This window comes from Mustela lutreola, chromosome X (assembly GCF_030435805.1).
Source record: "Mustela lutreola isolate mMusLut2 chromosome X, mMusLut2.pri, whole genome shotgun sequence".
Lineage (NCBI taxonomy): Eukaryota > Metazoa > Chordata > Mammalia > Carnivora > Mustelidae > Mustela > Mustela lutreola.
Genome location: NC_081308.1, coordinates 107766282 through 107785548, shown reverse-complemented (window position 1 = coordinate 107785548; position 19267 = coordinate 107766282).

The window sequence follows — 19267 nt, the reverse complement described above, 5'->3', positions numbered from 1 at the left end:
AATTGATTATAGGAGAATATGTGTAGTGTGATCCTCTTTTGTAGAAAACAAAAATGTGCATATATATGTAAGTTTTATACATATGCAGAAAGAAAAGCTCAGAAAGAAAAATACTATACATTCGATAAGGAGTCAACAATTCTTTTCTGTAAATGATAAGACAAAAAGTATTTCAGAATTTGTAGGCCATGTAGCATGTCACAACTACACAATTCTACCACTGTAGCATGAAAGCAGCCATAGACAATACGTAAATGAATGAGCATGGGTGTGTTCAAAATTTTATTTATAAACACCGGAATTTGAATTTTGTGTAATTTTAATGTGGCACAAAATATTCTTTTTTAATTGCTTTATATCATTTTTAATGTGAAAAATATTTTAGTTTATAAGCCATAAAAAAAATAGGAAGCAGGCCAGATTTGTCACATAGGCTTTAGTTTCCAACTCCTGCTCAAAGTTATTAGTACTCACATTGTGAGATATGATTTTTGGGAAGGTGGGATGAATGAGAGCATATTTATTTTATACTCGGTAAACTTTCAAATTAATTAAAACATTGGGGAGGATATGTGTTATGGTGAGTGCTCTGAATTGTGTTAAGACTGATGAATCACAAACCTGTACCCCTGAAGCAAATAATACATTATATGTTAATTTAAAAAGCTTTTACAGTGAACTTGTGTCACTTTAAAAATAATAAAGATTAAAATATTTTATACTGAATAACAAAATGTTGATTTTCTGATAGGAGCTAGAATTCTAGAATGGACACTTCCTGTTTCTTTTCTGGATAGCCATCTTAACACTGTTAATTCTCCTCACTATCAACTAAACTAAAATAGAATTTTCCTGAGAGAAATATATAGGTATAGCTATAGATAACATAGATATATAGAGATATAAATATAGATAGATATATTGCTTACAACTGCAATCATCCTCAGTAGAGAAAGACTGAATCATTATCTCCCATGTTTGGGAACAAGGGAAGGATGTACATTCTCATCACTTTTATTCAACAATGTACTGTGGGTTTTAGCCAGTGCAATAGGCAAGAAATACAGCTAACAAGGCAGATTGGAAAAAAGAAATAAAAGCCTCTTTATTTACAGACTTATTTATGTCTTCATTTATTTATGATCACATAGAGAATCCCAAGTAATCTACAAAAAAAAAAAAATCTAATGAATTTAATAAGGTCACAAGATACAGGGTGCTATAGACTGAATATTTCTGTCCCCCAAAATTCAAATATTGAAATATAATGATCCATGTGATGGTATTTGAAGGTGGGGCCTTTGGAAGGTCTTTCCATCATGAGGGTGGAACCTTCATGAATGGAATTAATGCTTTTATGAAAGAGATCTCACAGAGCACCCCAGCTCCTTCCAAAATGTAAAGACATAGAGAGAAGTCAGCAGTGTGTAGCATGGAAGGGGGCCTTCACCAGAACTAAGAATGATGACACCCTGATCTTAGACTTTTGGGCCCCAGACCTGTGAGAAATGAATTCTTCTTGTTTATAAGCCACCTAGTTTACGGCATTTTTATTATAGCAGGCCAAATGGAGCAAGATAGTCAATGTAAAAAATATATATGAAATAGGTAATAGAAATTTATTCGATAAAAAGTATTACTTATCATAACATCAAAAAAACAAAATACTTACGGATACATCTAACAAATGTATAAAATATTTATATGCTGAAAATTATGAGCATAGGTAAGAGAATTAAAGACATATAAATGGAGAGATTTGCCATGTTAGTGACTTAAAATTCAATTTGTTTAAAATGTCAGTTTTTCCCCAAATGACCTATATATCCAATATAATCCCACACAGAATTCCAGCAGGATTTTTTTTTAATATAAATGGGAAAGCTAAATCTAAATTTTATATGCACACACACACACTGGACTATCACTCAGCCATCAAAATGAATGAAATCATGACATTTGCAACAACATGGGTAGAACTAGAGGACATTACACTAAGCAAAAAAAGTCAGCCAAAAGAAGACAAATAGTATATGATTTCAATCACATGTGGAATTTAAGAAACAAAACAAATGAGCATAGGAGGAAAAAAAGAGAGGCAAACCATGAAAACAACTCTCAACTAACTATAGAGATCAAATTGTTACCAAAGGGGAGGTAGATGGAGAAATGTGTGAAATAGGTAGTAGGGATTAAGGAGTGCACTTGTTGTGATGAGCACTGTGGATTGTCTCTAAGTATTGAATCATTTAATTTTATACATAAAACTAATATAACACTGTATGTTAACTAACTGGAATTTAAATAAAAATTTTAAAAAATAAAAATAAACTTAAAAAATGAATTACTAGAAAAATTAAATAAAAATATACAAAATTTGTCCCTTCTAAAGGCTGAGTGTGCCTGGTGGTGTATATTAAGGAGGTCACATATTGCAAGGAGCACTGGTTGTTGTATATAAACAATGAATCTTGGAACACTGCATCAAAAACTATTGATGTATTTTATGGTGACCAACATAACAATAAAAATTTTTAAAAGAAAACAAAAACAATTTAAATATATATATTTAATAGCACAATTTCTTTTGAACTTTGTGAATATATAAATTCAAAGTATATATATATATTATATACAATATATATAATATTCACAAATATATATATTTTACACACTCACAAATATATATATTTTATATATATTCACAAATATATATATTTTGAGAATATTCACAAAAATATTTATATGTTATATATTTGTGAATATATTATATATTCACAAAATTCAATATTTTGTGAATATATTTATAATTGTGAATATATTTATATTTGTGAATATATACTCACAAATATAAATATAATAAATATATATCATATATAATATATATTTCTATATATATAGTTCAATATTTTGTGAATATTATATATAGTTTAATATTATGTGAATATATATTCACAAATATAAATATAATAAATATATAATATATAAATATATATAATATATTTATATATATTTGTTTAACATATTTGTTTAATATATATATTTGTTTAAAAACAAATGTTTTTAAATTTTTTTACATTTTACATTTTATAATGTAATTATATAATATATAATATATTATTATTATATAAATAATATAAATATAATTAATATATAATATCTATTTATATAAATATATTATATAAAATATATAATATAAATATTATATGACATAAATATTATATTATGTAATATATTATATATTATATACTATAAATCTTTTATATGTACATATATATTCACAAAGTTCAAAAAAATTTTACTAGAAGAACTAAATATCCACATTGGAAAAAAAATAATACAACACTTACCTTGTACTATCTACTAAATTTAACTCAAAATAGATTATAAACCTACATATGAGACCTAAAACTATAAAACATCAAGAACAAGCATAGGAGAAATCTTTGTGACTTTAAGTTAGACCAAGATCTTTCAGAAAAGTCACCCCAAAACGCACAAATGATAAAAACTATTTATTATTTTAATTTTAACTTATGATCTTTGAAACATGATGTTAAAAAATAAAAAGGATGGGACACCTGGGTGGCTCAGTTGGTTAAGCAGCTGCCTTTGGCTCAGGTTATGATCCCAGAATCCTGGGATCAAGTCCCACATTGGGCTCCTTGCTCAGCAAGGAGCCTGCTTCTCCTTCTGCCTCTGCCTGCCACTCTGTCTGCCTGTGCTCACTCTCTCTGACAAATAAATAAAATCTTTTAAAAAATGTTTTTAAAATTTGTTTTACACTTTACATCTTACATTTTACAACTAAAAAATGTTTTTAAAAATAAATAAATAAAATAAAAAGGACAAGCCACATACTAGGAGAAAGTATTTGGGCATATATCTGATGAAGGATTTATATCCAAAATACATAAAGAATTCATACAACTCATGGGCGCCTGGGTGGCTCAGTGGGTTAAGCCGCTGCCTTCGGCTCAGGTCATGATCTCAGGGTCCTGGGATCGAGTCCTGCATCAGGCTCTCTGCTCAGCAGGGAGCCTGCTTCCTTCTCTCTCTCTCTGCCTGCCTCTCTGCCTACTTGTGATCTCTGTCTGTCAAATAAATAAATTAAATCTTTAAAAAAAAGAATTCATACAACTCAATAATAAGAAAATAGAAAACCAATAATAAAATGGACAAAATATGTGAACAGACACTTCACCTAATACATGGATATCCAACATGCAAATGAAAATGTGCTCAAAATCATTGGTCAAATGTAAATGGAAACCACAGGAAAATATTACTACACCCAGAGAAAGTCAATTATCATATGGTTTCACTTACTTGTGGAGCATGAGGAATAACAGGGAGGACATTATGAGAAGGAAAGGAAAAGTGAATTGAGGGAGATTGGTGGGGGAGATGAAGCATGAGAGTATGTGGACTATGAGAAACAAACTGAAGGTTTGGAGGGGAGGGAGGCTGGGAGGTGAGCAAGCCTGGTGGTGGGTATTAAGGAGGGCACATATTGTATTGAGCAATGGGTACGGTGCATAAACAATAAATCTTGGAAAACTGAAAAAATAAAATAAAATTTAAAAAATATTACTCCACCCATATTAGAATAGCTAAACCATTTTTTAAATGACAACAAGTGCCGGAGAGTTTGAAGAAATTTAAATTCTAGTATATTGTTGATAGAAATGCAAAATGATAAAATCATTTTGGATAATAGTGTCAGATTCTTTATTTTTTTATTCTTTTTTTTTTTTAAAGATTTTATTTATTTATTTATTTATTTATTTTTTAATTTTTTATTTTTTATAAACATATATTTTTATCCCCAGGAGTACAGGTCTGTGAATCACCAGGTTTACAAACTTCACAGCACTCACCAAATCACATACCCTCCCCAATGTCCATAATCCCATCCCCTTCTCCCAAACCCTCTCCCCCCGGCAACCCTCAGTTTGTTTCGTGAGATTAAGAGTCACTTATGGTTTGTCTCCCTCCCAATCCCATCTTGTTTCATTTATTCTTCTTCTACCCACTTAAGCCTCCATGTTGCATCACCACTTCCTCATATCAGGGAGATCATATGATAGTTGTCTTTCTCTGCTTGACTTATTTCGCTAAGCATGATACGCTCTAGTTCCATCCATGTTGTTGCAAATGGCAAGATTTCATTTCTTTTGATGGCTGCATAGTATTCCATTGTGTATATATACCACATCTTCTTGATCCATTCATCTGTTGATGGACATCTAGGTTCTTTCCATAGTTTGGCTATTGTGGACATTGCTGCTATAAACATTCGGGTGCATGTGTCCCTTTGGATCACTACATTTGTATCTTTAGGGTAAATACCCAATAGTGCAATTGCTGGGTCATAGGGCAGTTCTATTTTCAACATTTTGAGGAACCTCCATGCTGTTTTCCAGAGTGGCTGCACCAGCTTGCATTCCCACCAACAGTGTAGGAGGGTTCCCCTTTCTCCGCATCCTCGCCAGCATCTGTCATTTCCTGACTTGTTGATTTTAGCCATTCTGACTGGTGTGAGGTGATATCTCATTGTGGTTTTGATTTGTATTTCCCTGATGCCGAGTGATATGGAGCACTTTTTCATGTGTCTGTTGGCCATCTGGAAGTCTTCTTTGCAGAAATGTCTGTTCATGTCCTCTGCCCATTTCGTGATTGGATTATTTGTTCTTTGGGTGGTGAGTTTGCTAAGTTCTTTATAGATTCTGGACACTAGTCCTTTATCTGATATGTCGTTTGCAAATATCTTCTCCCATTCTGTCAGTTGTCTTTTGATTTTGTTAACTGTTTCCTTTGCTGTGCAAAAGCTTTTGATCTTGATGAAATCCCAGTAGTTCATTTTTGCCCTTGCTTCCCTTGCCTTTTGCGTTGTTCCTAGGAAGATGTTGCTGCGGCAGAGGTCGAAGAGGTTGCTGCCCGTGTTCTCCTCAAGGATTTTGATGGATTCCTTTCGTACATTGAGATCCTTCATCCATTTTGAGTCTATTTTTGTGTGTGGTGTAAGGAAATGGTCCAATTTCATTTTTCTGCATGTGGCTGTCCAATTTTCCCAGCACCATTTATTGAAAAGGCTGTCTTTTTTCCATTGGACATTCTTTCCTGCTTTGTCGAAGATTAGTTGACCATAGATTTGAGGGTCTATTTCTGGGCTCTCTATTCTGTTCCATTGATCTATGTGTCTGTTTTTGTGCCAGTACCATGCTGTCTTGATGATGACAGCTTTGTAATAGAGCTTGAAGTCCGGAATTGTGATGCCACCAACGTTGGCTTTCTTTTTCAATATCCCTTTGGCTATTCGAGGTCTTTTCTGGTTCCATATAAATTTTAGCATTATTTGTTCCATTTCTTTGAAAAAGATGGATGGTACTTTGATAGGAATTGCATTAAATGTGTAGATTGCTTTAGGTAGCATAGACATTTTCACAATATTTATTCTTCCAATCCAGGAGCATGGAACATTTTTCCATTTCTTTGTGTCTTCCTCAATTTCTTTCATGAGTACTTTATAGTTTTCTGAGTATAGATTCTGTGTCTCTTTGGTTAGGTTTATTCCTAGGTATCTTATGGTTTTGGATGCAATTGTAAAAGGGATTGACTCCTTAATATCTCTTTCTTCTGTCTTGCTGTTGGTGTAGAGAAATGCAACTGATTTCTGTGCATTGATTTTATATCCTGACACTTTACTGAATTCCTGTATAAGTTCTAGCAGTTTTGGAGTGGAGTCTTTTGGGTTTTCCACATATAGTATCGTATCATCTGCGAAGAGTGATAATTTGACTTCTTCTTTGCCGATTTGGATGCCTTTAATTTCCTTTTGTTGTCTGATTGCTGAGGCTAGGACCTCTAGTACGATGTTGAATAGCAGTGGTGATAATGGACATCCCTGCCGTGTTCCTGACCTTAGCGGAAAAGCTTTCAGTTTTTCTCCATTGAGAATGATATTTGCGGTGGGTTTTTCATAGATGGCTTTGATGATATTGAGGTATGTGCCCTCTATCCCTACACTTTGAAGAGTTTTGATCAGGAAGGGATGTTGTACTTTGTCAAATGCTTTTTCAGCATCTATTGAGAGTATCATATGGTTCTTGTTCTTTCTTTTATTGATGTGTTGTATCACATTGACTGATTTGCGGATGTTGAACCAACCTTGCAGCCCTGGAATAAATCCCACTTGGTCGTGGTGGATAATCTTTTTAATGTACTGTTGAATCCTATTGGCTAGTATTTTGTTGAGTATTTTCGCATCTGTGTTCATCAAGGATATCGGTCTATAACTCTCTTTTTTGGTGGGATCCTTGTCTGGTTTTGGGATCAAGGTGATGCTGGCCTCATAAAATGAGTTTGGAAGTTTTCCTTCCATTTCTATTTTTTGGAACAGTTTCAGGAGAATAGGAATTAGTTCTTCTTTAAATGTTTGGTAGAATTCCCCCGGGAAGCCGTCTGGCCCTGGGCTTTTGTTTGTTTGGAGATTTTTAATGACTGTTTCAATCTCCTTACTGGTTATGGGTCTGTTCAGGCTTTCTATTTCTTCCTGGTTCAGTTGTGGTAGTTTATATGTTTCTAGGAATGCATCCATTTCTTCCAGATTGTCAAATTTATTGCCGTAGAGTTGCTCATAGTATGTTCTTATAATAGTTTGTATTTCTTTGGTGTTAGTTGTGATCTCTCCTCTTTCATTCATGATTTTATTTATTTGGGTCCTTTCTCTTTTCTTTTTGATAAGTCGGGCCAGGGGTTTATCAATTTTATTAATTCTTTCAAAGAACCAGCTCCTAGTTTCGTTGATTTGTTCTATTGTTTTTTTGGTTTCTATTTCATTGATTTCTGCTCTGATCTTTATGATTTCTCTTCTCCTGCTGGGCTTAGGGTTTCTTTCTTGTTCTTTCTCCAGCTCCTTTAGGTGTAGGGTTAGGTTGTGTACCTGAGACCTTTCTTGTTTCTTGAGAAAGGCTTGTACCGCTATATATTTTCCTCTCAGGACTGCCTTTGTTGTGTCCCACAGATTTTGAACCGTTGTATTTTCATTATCATTTGTTTCCATGATTTTTTTCAATTCTTCTTTAATTTCCCGGTTGACCCATTCATTCTTTAGAAGGATACTGTTTAGTCTCCATGTATTTGGGTTCTTTCCAAACTTCCTTTTGTGGTTGAGTTCTAGCTTTAGAGCATTGTGGTCTGAAAATATGCAGGGAATGATCCCAATCTTTTGATACCGGTTGAGTCCTGATTTAGGACCGAGGATGTGATCTATTCTGGAGAATGTTCCATGTGCACTAGAGAAGAATGTGTATTCTGTTGCTTTGGGATGAAATATTCTGAATATATCTGTGATGTCCATCTGGTCCAGTGTGTCATTTAAGGCCTTTATTTCCTTGCTGATCTTTTGCTTGGATGACCTGTCCATTTCAGTGAGGGGAGGGTTAAAGTCCCCTACTATTATTGTGTTGTTGTTGATGTGTTTCTTTGATTTTGTTATTAATTGGTTTATATAGTGGGCTGCTCCCACGTTGGGGGCATAGATATTTAAAATTGTTAGATCTTCTTGTTGGACAGACCCTTTGAGTATGATATAGTGTCCTTCCTCATCTCTTATTATAGTCTTTGGCTTAAAATCTAATTGATCTGATATAAGGATTGCCACTCCTGCTTTCTTCTGATGTCCATTAGCATGGTAAATTCTTTTCCACCCCCTCACTTTAAATCTGGAGGTGTCTTCGGGCTTAAAATGTGTTTCTTGGAGGCAACATATAGATGGGTTTTGTTTTTTTATCCATTCTGATACCCTGTGTCTTTTGACAGGGGCATTTAGCCCATTCACATTCAGGGTAACTATTGGGAGATATGAATTTAGTGCCATTGTATTGCCTGTAAGGTGACTGTTACTGTATATGGTCTCTGTTCCTTTCTGATCTACCACTTGTAGGCTCTCTCTTTGCTTAGAGGACCCCTTTCAATATTTCCTGTAGAGCTGGTTTGGTATTTGCAAATTCTTTCAGTTTTTGTTTGTCCTGGAAGCTTTTAATCTCTCCTTCTATTTTCAATGATAGCCTAGCTGGATATAGTATTCTTGGCTGCATGTTTTTCTCGTTTAGTGCTCTGAAAATATCATGCCAGCTCTTTCTGGCCTGCCAGGTCTCTGTGGATAAGTCAGCTGCCAATCTAATATTTTTACCATTGTATGTTACAGACTTCTTTTCCCGGGCTGCTTTCAGGATTTTCTCTTTGTCACTGAGACTTGTAAATTTTACTATTAGGTTGACGGGGTGTGGGCCTATTCTTATTGATTTTGAGGGGCATTCTCTGAACCTCCTGAATTTTGATGCTCGTTCCCTTTGCCATATTGGGGAAATTCTCCCCAATAATTCTCTCCAGTATACCTTCTGCTCCCCTCTCACTTTCTTCTTCTTCTGGAATCCCAATTATTCTAATGTTGTTTCGTCTTATGGTGTCACTTATCTCTCGAATTCTCCCCTCGTGGTCCAGTAGCTGTTTGTCCCTCTTTTGCTCAGCTTCTTTATTCTCTGTCATTTGGTCTTCTATATCACTAATTCTTTCTTCTGCCTCATTTATCCTAGCAGTTAGAGCCTCCATTTTTGATTGCACCTCATTAATAGCTTTTTTGATTTCACCTTGGTTAGATTTTAGTTCTTTTATTTCTCCAGAAAGGCCTTTTATATCTCTCGAGAGGGTTTCTCTCATATCTTCCATGCCTTTTTCGAGCCCGGCTAGAACCTTGAGAATTGTCATTCTGAACTCTAGATCTGACATATTACCGATGTTTGTATTGATTAGGTCCCTAGCCTTCGGTACTGCCTCTTGTTCTTTTTTTTGTGTTGAATTTTTCCGTCTTGTCATTTTGTCCAGATAAGAGTAAATGAAGGGGCAAGTAAAATACTAAAAGGGTGGCAACAACCCCAGGAAAATATGCTTTAACCAAATTAGAAGAGATCCAAAATCGTGAGTGGGGAGAAAGGGGATAAAAAGAGGTTCAAAAAGGAAGAAAGAAAAAAGAAAAAAAAAAAAGAAAAGAAAAGAATATTTTTAAAGAAAGAAAACACCTAAGAAAAATGTAAAATATATATATATATATATTAGATAAACTAGTAAAAAATCGTTAAAAAAGAAAAAGGTAACAGTTAAAAAAAAATTTTACCCGAAGGCGAGAAAAAAAAAAAATGAAAAAGAAAAAATTAAATTAACTGCAAGACTAAAAAAAAATCACAGGAAAAAAGCCATGAGTTCCGTGCTTGGCTTTCTCCTCCTCTGGAATTCTGCTGCTCTCCTTGGTATTGAAACCGCACTCCTTGGTAGGTGAACTTGGTCTCGGCTGGATTTCTTGTTGATCTTCTGGGGGAGGGGCCTGTTGTAGTGATTCTCAAGTGTCTTTGCCCCAGGCGGAATTACACCGCCCTTACCCGGGGCCGGGGTGAGTAATCCGCTCGGGTTTGCTTTCAGGAGCTTTTGTTCCCTGAGCGCTTTCCGTAGAGTTCCAGAGGACGGGAATACAAATGGCGGCCTCCTGGTCTCCGGCCCGGAGGAGCCGAGAGCCCAGGGCCCCACTCCTCAGTGCGCCCTCAGAGAACAGCGCCCAGTTACTCCTGTCTGCCTGACCTCCGGCCGCGCTCCGAGCTCACCGAGCCTGCGACCGGTTCAAGGTAACACGGAGCTGCGAGCTTACTGTCGGCTCTGTCTCTGTAGCCGGCTTTCCCGTTCCAATACCCGCAAGCTCTGCGACACTCAGACACCCCCGATCCTTCTGTGACCCTGCGGGACCTGAGGCCACGCTGACCCCGCGTGGGCTTTGCCCCGGTTTTATTTTTTTTAAGATTTTATTTATTTATTTGACAGACAGAGATCACAAGTAGGCAGAGAGGCAGGCAGAGAGAGAGAGAGAGGAGTTAGCAGGCTCCCCGAAGAGCAGAGAGCCCCACACGGGGCTCGATCCCAGGACCCCGGGATCATGACCTGAGCCAAAAGCCGAGGCTTTAACCCACTGAGCCACCCAGGCGCCCCATAGTATCAGATTCTTATAAGTAAGACATATAATTACCACACTACTCAGCAATCCCTTTCCTGAATATTATTCACATGTGCACACAAGGACCTGTGTTTGAATATTTATATAGCCCCTGAAGAACTGGAAATAACCAAAATATCATTTACTTGCTGAATGGGTACACAAATTGTGGTAAATCAATAAAATATTACTCTGTAATAAAATCAAACTATTTATTCATGCAACAATGACAAAGTTCAAAAGTATTCTGTTAAGTGAATGAAGCCAGAAACAAACCTCATTTCATTTATATGACATTCTGGAAGAAGTAAAACCTTAGAAGCCAAATTGGGGGACAGGGTAGGTGAGGTGATAACAAAGGGGATAAGGAATTACAAAGAGAATAAGGAAAATTTCTCGAATGAAGAAAATATTCCAGAATTTAATTTCAGTGGTGGTTACATGACCATCACAGTTATAGGAATGACAAACATGGTTACGTATTATTCAAACCCAATAAACTGTACATACAAACAGGAAGAATTTTACTGTAAATATACCTTACTAAATCTGATGTTAATAAAATAAAGTTTAAAGACATTTAAAATTGAATGTTGTTAATTAGTTGCCTGACAGAACTTTAAAACCCTGCTTTTTGTGAAATATTCAAGTATATTGATCATAGTTTACAAAATATACTTCTAAGTAAAGACTTGAGAATTAACTTAATTGTTTAAATTGAAATAATTACACTTTTTACGGGTGCCTGAGTGGCTCAGTTGGTTAAGCATCTGACTCTTGGTTTCAGCTCATGTCAGGATCTCAGGGTCATGGGCTCAAGCTCCATGATGGGCCCTGCACTCAGTGAAGAGTCTGCTTGAGATTCTCTCTCTCTCCATCTGCCTCTCTCTCCATTTGCCTCCCTCTCTGCTCTCTCTGTTTCTCTCTCTAAAAACAAATAAATAAATCTTTTTTAAAAAGAAATAGTCACATTTTTATTATTTTGTTTTGAGTTCATCACAAGTATCATGAAATCATTTAAAAAATTTTCTGTTGCCTAAGGGCTAAAAATAGAAAATATTTAATAGTAGTTCTAAATGTGAGTAATTATTTTTAATTTTTTTTTATCTTTACAGTTCTTGGAAACAATTTGTAACAGTTCTGTTTGTAACAGTTCTGTTACAAACAATTATTTGTTTTTGAAATCTAGTCTGAAAAAATCCAGGGGGAAAAAAGACCTCTGTCCATTCTGCTAGGACAAAGATGGTTTTATTGTACAATTGACTTTAGAAATGACTTCCCACACATTTTTGCCTATTGCAGCTGAAAATACATTCCATGATTTCCTCAGGTCTATATGTGTATATCTTTGGAGAAAATCAACATTCCCTTTAAAACCTGAAGATTCTTATGAATTAAAATATTAGGTACTAAACTATGCACTGAAATTCAAGGAGTTCTGGGAAAAAACCACCTAATAGAGACATTTTCTCTGCTTGTCAGCTATTGATATCAGAACTTCCACTCTTACATGTACATTTGCTTAAGATGCAAATGCCTTTGGAAGAGAAAATCAATAATTTCCCAATGCCTTGGTGTTACAGATATTCATTTATTTGTTTTTCCCTATCAGGAAGAGTAAGGAATCAATTTGAAAACCTTGGAGGAGTGATAAAGGTGCTAAAAGTGAGGATAAAAAAATCAAGAAAGGAAAAGACTGGCTCAAAGGGAAAAACAAATCTATTGACTTCACAATACTGACTGATACTGATTAATAGTAAGTATGAATTTTCTTTATAAAGATCTTGAACAATGGCAATTTCCCCCTTTACATCATCCATAAAATCTTTATTTTAGGATGTGAATAATTTTAACAGCTATCATGCATTTTCCCGTTTTTATATTTACCAAGTTTTACTTTCATAACTCACAAACTTACTTTACTTGATTCCAAAAGCACAATTGAAAGAATAGGTAACCTGTATATCATTCACTGAACACCCATCTTGTTTAAAAAAAAAAAGCAATCAATACAGGATACTTTACTCCTATTTGTAACACTGCAAAGTGTGGTGTTACAACAGGAAAAAATATTGATGGTAAGCTTCTGTTTTTTCTTTAACTCTTCAGCTAAGTAAGAAATATGGTCACTTATCTTTTAAGGTTGTATTCACTTTTTTAAAATTTATTTTTTATTTATTTTCAGCATAACAGTATTCATTGTTTTTGTACCACACCCAGTGCCCCATGCAATTCGTGCCCTCTCTAATACCCATCACCTGGTTCCTCCAATCTCCCACCCCCTGCCACTTAAAACCCCTCAGATTGTTTTTCAGAGTTCATAGTCTCTCATGGTTCACCTCCTCTTCCAATTTCCCCCAACTCCCTTCTCCTAACTCCCCATGTCCACCATGCTATTTGTTATGCTCCACAAATAAGTGAAACCATATGATAATTGACTCTTTCTGCTTGACTTACTTCACTCAGCATAGTCTCCACTTTTAATGATATTACTTTTGGTAAATAATAATGTTCTAACCTTAAAAAACTGTATATAGAGCTTAAGTATCAGTTCCATTGGAAATACATGTTTTCATTTTACTGTATTCATTAAGATGATGTGTCATCTATTTTTATACTGTAAATAAATTTTAGACTTCTGGTTATCATTTTTTTACTCTTTATGGAGGACAGCCGTCAGCGTCGTCACCCACAAGCAGTTATTAACATCTTATAAAGTACATTCCTTACATTCAAATTCAACCCTTTTAACAGTATCACCTCATTATAGAATTATATTTTATTCATCATTTCCCATGGTTTGGAAAATTATAGTTGAAAATGTAATGGAATTATGCGTTTGGAAGACATGTCCTTTTGCGTTATAACGTTAAAAAATCACTTGTCCTTCTTTTTTACATTACACACAGAATATATCCTATCAAAAATTTCTTACAGATACTGTATATATAAGCATATATACTATATATAACATATATACTATATAGATTAACAGATTAAAGGATAAATACTATGTAAAGATACTATATGTGGATATATAGATAATATAAGTAGATATCATTTATGCATATCATTAATGGGTATCACTAATTCCTAATAGATCATCTTGAGGTAGTTAGCATAATGTTCTCCCATTCAGTTTTTGGGAATTCATTTTATAAACCTTAAAAATCTAAATTCTGCACATATGGGTACCTATCTTTGAAAACCCAGACTCATAGTAAGACATTATGGAAAAGAAATTGTGTTATTTTGGGGCACTTGAGTGGTTCAGCCATTAAATGTCTGCTTTCAGCTCAGGCCATAATCCCAGTGTCCTGGGATCAAGCCCTGCACTGGGCTTCCTGCACAGTGGGGAGCCTGCTTCTCCCTCTCCCACTCCCCTTGTTTGTGTTCCCTCTTTCACTGTGTCTCTCTCTGTCAAATAAATAAATAAAACCTTAAAAAAAATTCTGTCATTTTAATTTATTAAAAAAACCCTCAGTGATTGATTCTCATTTGCAAAATTCAAATAAAAAATTATATATTTTATATTCAAGAAACACCCAATGACCATTCTATATTTCATATGCATGTCATAAGAATATTAGGCAAATCTAAAAGGCCATCAAACATTCTCACATAGTATATTGCTGGTTAGCCAGCTGGATATACTACCAGGCATAAAAGGCCAAGAACATGTAATAAGAAAACATTGGCAAATGTGACAGAGTAAGAATCTCTAAAAAACTACTCCTTGAGGGGTGCCTGAGTGGCTCAGTGGGTTAAAGCCTCTGCTTTTGGTTCAGGTCATGATCTCAGGGTCCTGGGATCGAGACCCTCATTGGGCTCTCTGCTTGGCAGGGAGCCTGCTTCCCTTCCTCTCTCTCTGCCTGCCTCTGCCTACTTGTGATCTCTCTCTCTGTCAAATAAATAAAATCTTTTATATATATATATATATATATATATATATATATATATATATATACACTCCTTGAAAGGGGAACCCTCCTACACTGTTGGCAAGAATGCAAGCTGGTACAGCCACTCTGGAATACAATCTGGAGGTTCCTCAAAAAGTTGAAAATAGAGCTATCCTACAATCCAGCAATTGCATTCCTGGGTATTTACCCCAAAGATACAAATGTAGTGATCTGAAGGGGCACATGCACCTGCATGTTTATAGCAGCAATGTCCACAATAGCCAAACTGTGGTAAGAGACCAGATGTCCATCAAGAGATGAATGGATAAAGAAGTGGTGTATATATATACACAATGGAATATTATGCAACCATCAACAAATGAAATGTTGCCATTTGCAACAATGTGGATGGAACTAGAGGGCATTATGCTAACAAAGCAAAATAAATCAATCAAAGAGAGATAATAATCATATGATCTCACTGATCTGTGGGATTTAAGAAACAAGGCAGAGGATCATAGGGGAAGAGAGAAAAAAATGAAACAAGACGAAACCAGAGAGGGAAATAAACCATAAGAAACTCTTAATCTTAGGAAACAAACTGAGAGTTGCTAGAGGGGAGGGGTTGGGGGGATGGCGTAATGGGGTAATGGACATTGGGGAGAGTATGTGTTGTAATGAACACTGAGTATTATGTAAAACTGATGAATCATGGACCTATAACCCTGAAACAAATATACATTATATGTTAATTAATTTAACTTAAATTTAAATATATTTTTAAAAACAGCTCCTTAATTAAAGCAATGAGAACATTTGAAAAAAGTTGTCAAATAAATTTTTTTCAGAATTCTGGAAATTAACCAGTTTTATAGCAATCTGAGATGTTTTTATTGAACAAAAATAACTGAATCTCACTAATAACACCAAGTTTTGTGATGTTTTAAACTTATCCTATTCTCACCCCCCACTTCCATATCAGCAGTGCTCTTGAAAACCAACAGCCCATAATCATGGTGAAAAACAAATGCCTTTCAGGAATAGGTGGAAGCAGTATAGAGCTGGAGATCCTTCTAAGCCCCTTTCTCAGAGAATTATTATTTGACCTGTTGGCTATTCTCTGAAATATCCCACTTAAAAGAATGTCCTTATTTTAGGAGCTTATTCGGTTTTAAAAGACTTTGCCTAAGGGCCTTGGTCAAAGAAAATTGCAGGCAATTATGGCTGCCTAGAGCAGTGATACCAGTTAGGGCAAATAGTAGATCATCCAAAAAACTTAAAAAAAGTAGAAGCTTTTGAATGGGATGTCCATAGAAGTTTTGAAAAGCTGTGAATTATTACTGATAATTTAGAAGTCCAGGTGTGTAAGGTTGTGTGCATGCCCAGAGTTGTGCATATACTGAAGAAAGATCTGAGAAGGCCTTTATTTCTCATGAGTGGCTGACCTTCAGGCTTTACAGAAGCAGGAAATAAATACTAAGGCAGAGTTTTTAACTGTAAGGTTGAGTGTTGAAGGCATGCCTTGACAAACATACAGAGCCTGTAGCAAAGACTAAGAAACTTATTAGTTCCAAGCATTTAAGGAAGTATTGGTCCAATCATTGGATGATCACAAGGATAATCAATTAGATACTTCTATGGCTACACATCATGAAGAAAAAGACTTTCCAGTATTTGACCAGAACGGTCACTAAGCAAGCAAACAACTTCTAGATAAACAGCAAACCTGAGAATCGTGGAGTTCTGCTATCGAGTTGCTACATTATTTAAAATGTTCTGTTTTCAAACAAAATATGCAAGACATGCAATGAAATAGGAAAATAAAGCACACTCACGGGAAAAAGCAATCAATAGAAACTAACCCTGAAGAACTCCAGACATCAACTTAATAGACAAAGACACTAAGCCAGCTATTTTAAATATAGTCAAAGTAACTGTGTATAGAGAACTAAAGGAATGTATGAGGATGATGTCTTACTAAGGACAGAATTTAAATAAAAAGATAGATGTAAAAAAGTGTCTGTGGGATGCCTGTGGGGCTCAGCTGGTTAAGTATCTGCCTTTGGCTCAGGTCCTGATCCCAAGGTCCTGGGATCAAGTTCCGTATTGGCCTCCTTGCACAGCAGGGGGGTGCCTGCTTCTCCTTCTGCCCACTGTTGCCCCGGCTTGTGCATGTGCTCTCTCCCTCTCTCTCTTTCTGACAAATAAATAAAATATCTTTAAAAAAACAATAAAATAAAAAAGAGTCTAATAGAAATTCATTAATTGTAAAGTAAAATAACTAAAATGAAAAATTCACTAAAGAAATTCAAAATCAGATTTGAAAAGGCAGAAGAATGAATCATTAAACTTGAAGATAGATCAATTGAAATTACCTAGCCTGGGGAAAAGAAAGAAAAAGGAATGAAGAGAAATGAACACAGCCTAAGAAATCTGTGGGATGGCATCAAAAGTACCAAAAATATGCATGAGGAGAGTCCCAAGAGGAAAGGAAAAAGACAAGAGTCAGAAAAAAAAATTAGAAAAACAATGGAACAATGCCATAAAACTTCCCAAATCTGATGAAAAACATTAATCTAACAACCAAGAAGCTCAACAAATTCCAAATAGGACAATCTGAGAAACATCAATACCTAGACACATCAAAATGAAGCTGTCTGAAGACAAAGAGAAAATTTTGAAAAGAGAAAGAGGGAAACAATTTTTCATGTATAAAGTGTCCTCAATAAAATTAACCACCAATTTTTCATCAGAAACCATAGCGGTCAGAACACATTGAGATGACCTATTCAGTGCTAACAGAAAAAGACTGTCAGCCAAGAATTCTATATCCAACAAAATTATTCTTTAAAAATGAAGGAGAGAATTCAGGGGCAAGATGACAGAGGAGTAGGAGACCCTATTTCAACTAGTTCCCTGAATCATGCTGGACATCTACCAGAGCACTCTGAACATCCATGAAATCATCCTGAGAGGTAAGATTATACACTTCTGGATTTCTACAGGGGCAGAGGTTCCTCAGTGGAGAGGTACAGAAGAGTTGGGAGTGCACAGACTGATATCAGAAGATAAACAGAAGGGGGAGGGAGCCACCAGAAGCTAGCCATTGGAAAGTAATACCCCAGTGCAAAAGTGCCCTGCACTTGAGGACCAGCGATAGTCTGGAGACCAGTGGCTGTGAGAGGGGAAGGGATTGATAATAGCACTCAAACAGAACAAGGGGGATTAAGGGAAAATTGCTGGGACCAGGCAGCTGCAAGTGCGGACCTAAACTCACTGTCCTGGGACTAGCCACAGCTGCCACCTGCCTGGGCCTGAGAGGGACTTGATTCAGCAGTCCCTAGGGCTGGCAGATGCCACTGTCACCACAGCCACCTCCACTGCCTCCACTCTTACCAGGGCTGAGATAACCCAGTGCAGACTCAAGTCAGTGGTCCTGAGAGTGGCAGCCACCAGGACTGGGCTCACCTGAACCAGTATACTCATAGTTTTGGTGGCCCAGGGGAACAGAGACAAGCAGGGCATCAGGCAACCACTGAGATGGTCGCTGGGGTTCACACTGACTGTGGAAGGCTGCAGTATTCAACAGAGCTTGCCAAGAGGGAGTCTGTGAGTTCTGGACCATTCAGAGAGGAGCTGACTGTGACTTCTTTCTGAGGCAAAGGTCTGGGTGCAGTTTACTTTGCTCTGAGTGTTCAAAAAGCCTTGAAAAGCTGCCAGAGAACAAAAGCCTTCAGAGAACAAAAGACCCAAAAACTAGTTTACAGGGAGCTCAGTCCCTTGATAGGGGGTGGGGCTACTCTGCCCAAACAGGATTGACTGAAAAACAATGCAGCAGGAACCTCCACCAAAAAACAAACTAAAAAAACAAGAGGACAACAACCATAGGGTCCCTGTAAAACTGTAAAACCCCATCACCAGGGGAAAACAGTATATTAAGCTCCTGGTATTGCCTCACAATCTGTATGTTTCCTAGATACAACTTTTCTCTTTCTCTCTTTTTTAACTCTTTCCCATGATTCCTGTTCTTTTATTTTTTAACTCTTTCCCATGATTCCTGTTCTTTTATTTTTTTTACCTACTTACCATTTCAACTAGATGTTTAATACAACATATCCCATAGTAACATTTTAACTTAAACTTTTTCATACATATATATTTTTCTTTTTTTAATAAATATAGATATAAGCTCCAGTGTAGGACTTTTCTTCCCTATTCAATAATATATATATATTTATATATATACTGGTATATATATATGCCAGTTTTAATTTCCCTGTATCTCTGGAAAGTTGAGTTTTCTAACAAATATAACAAGATACAG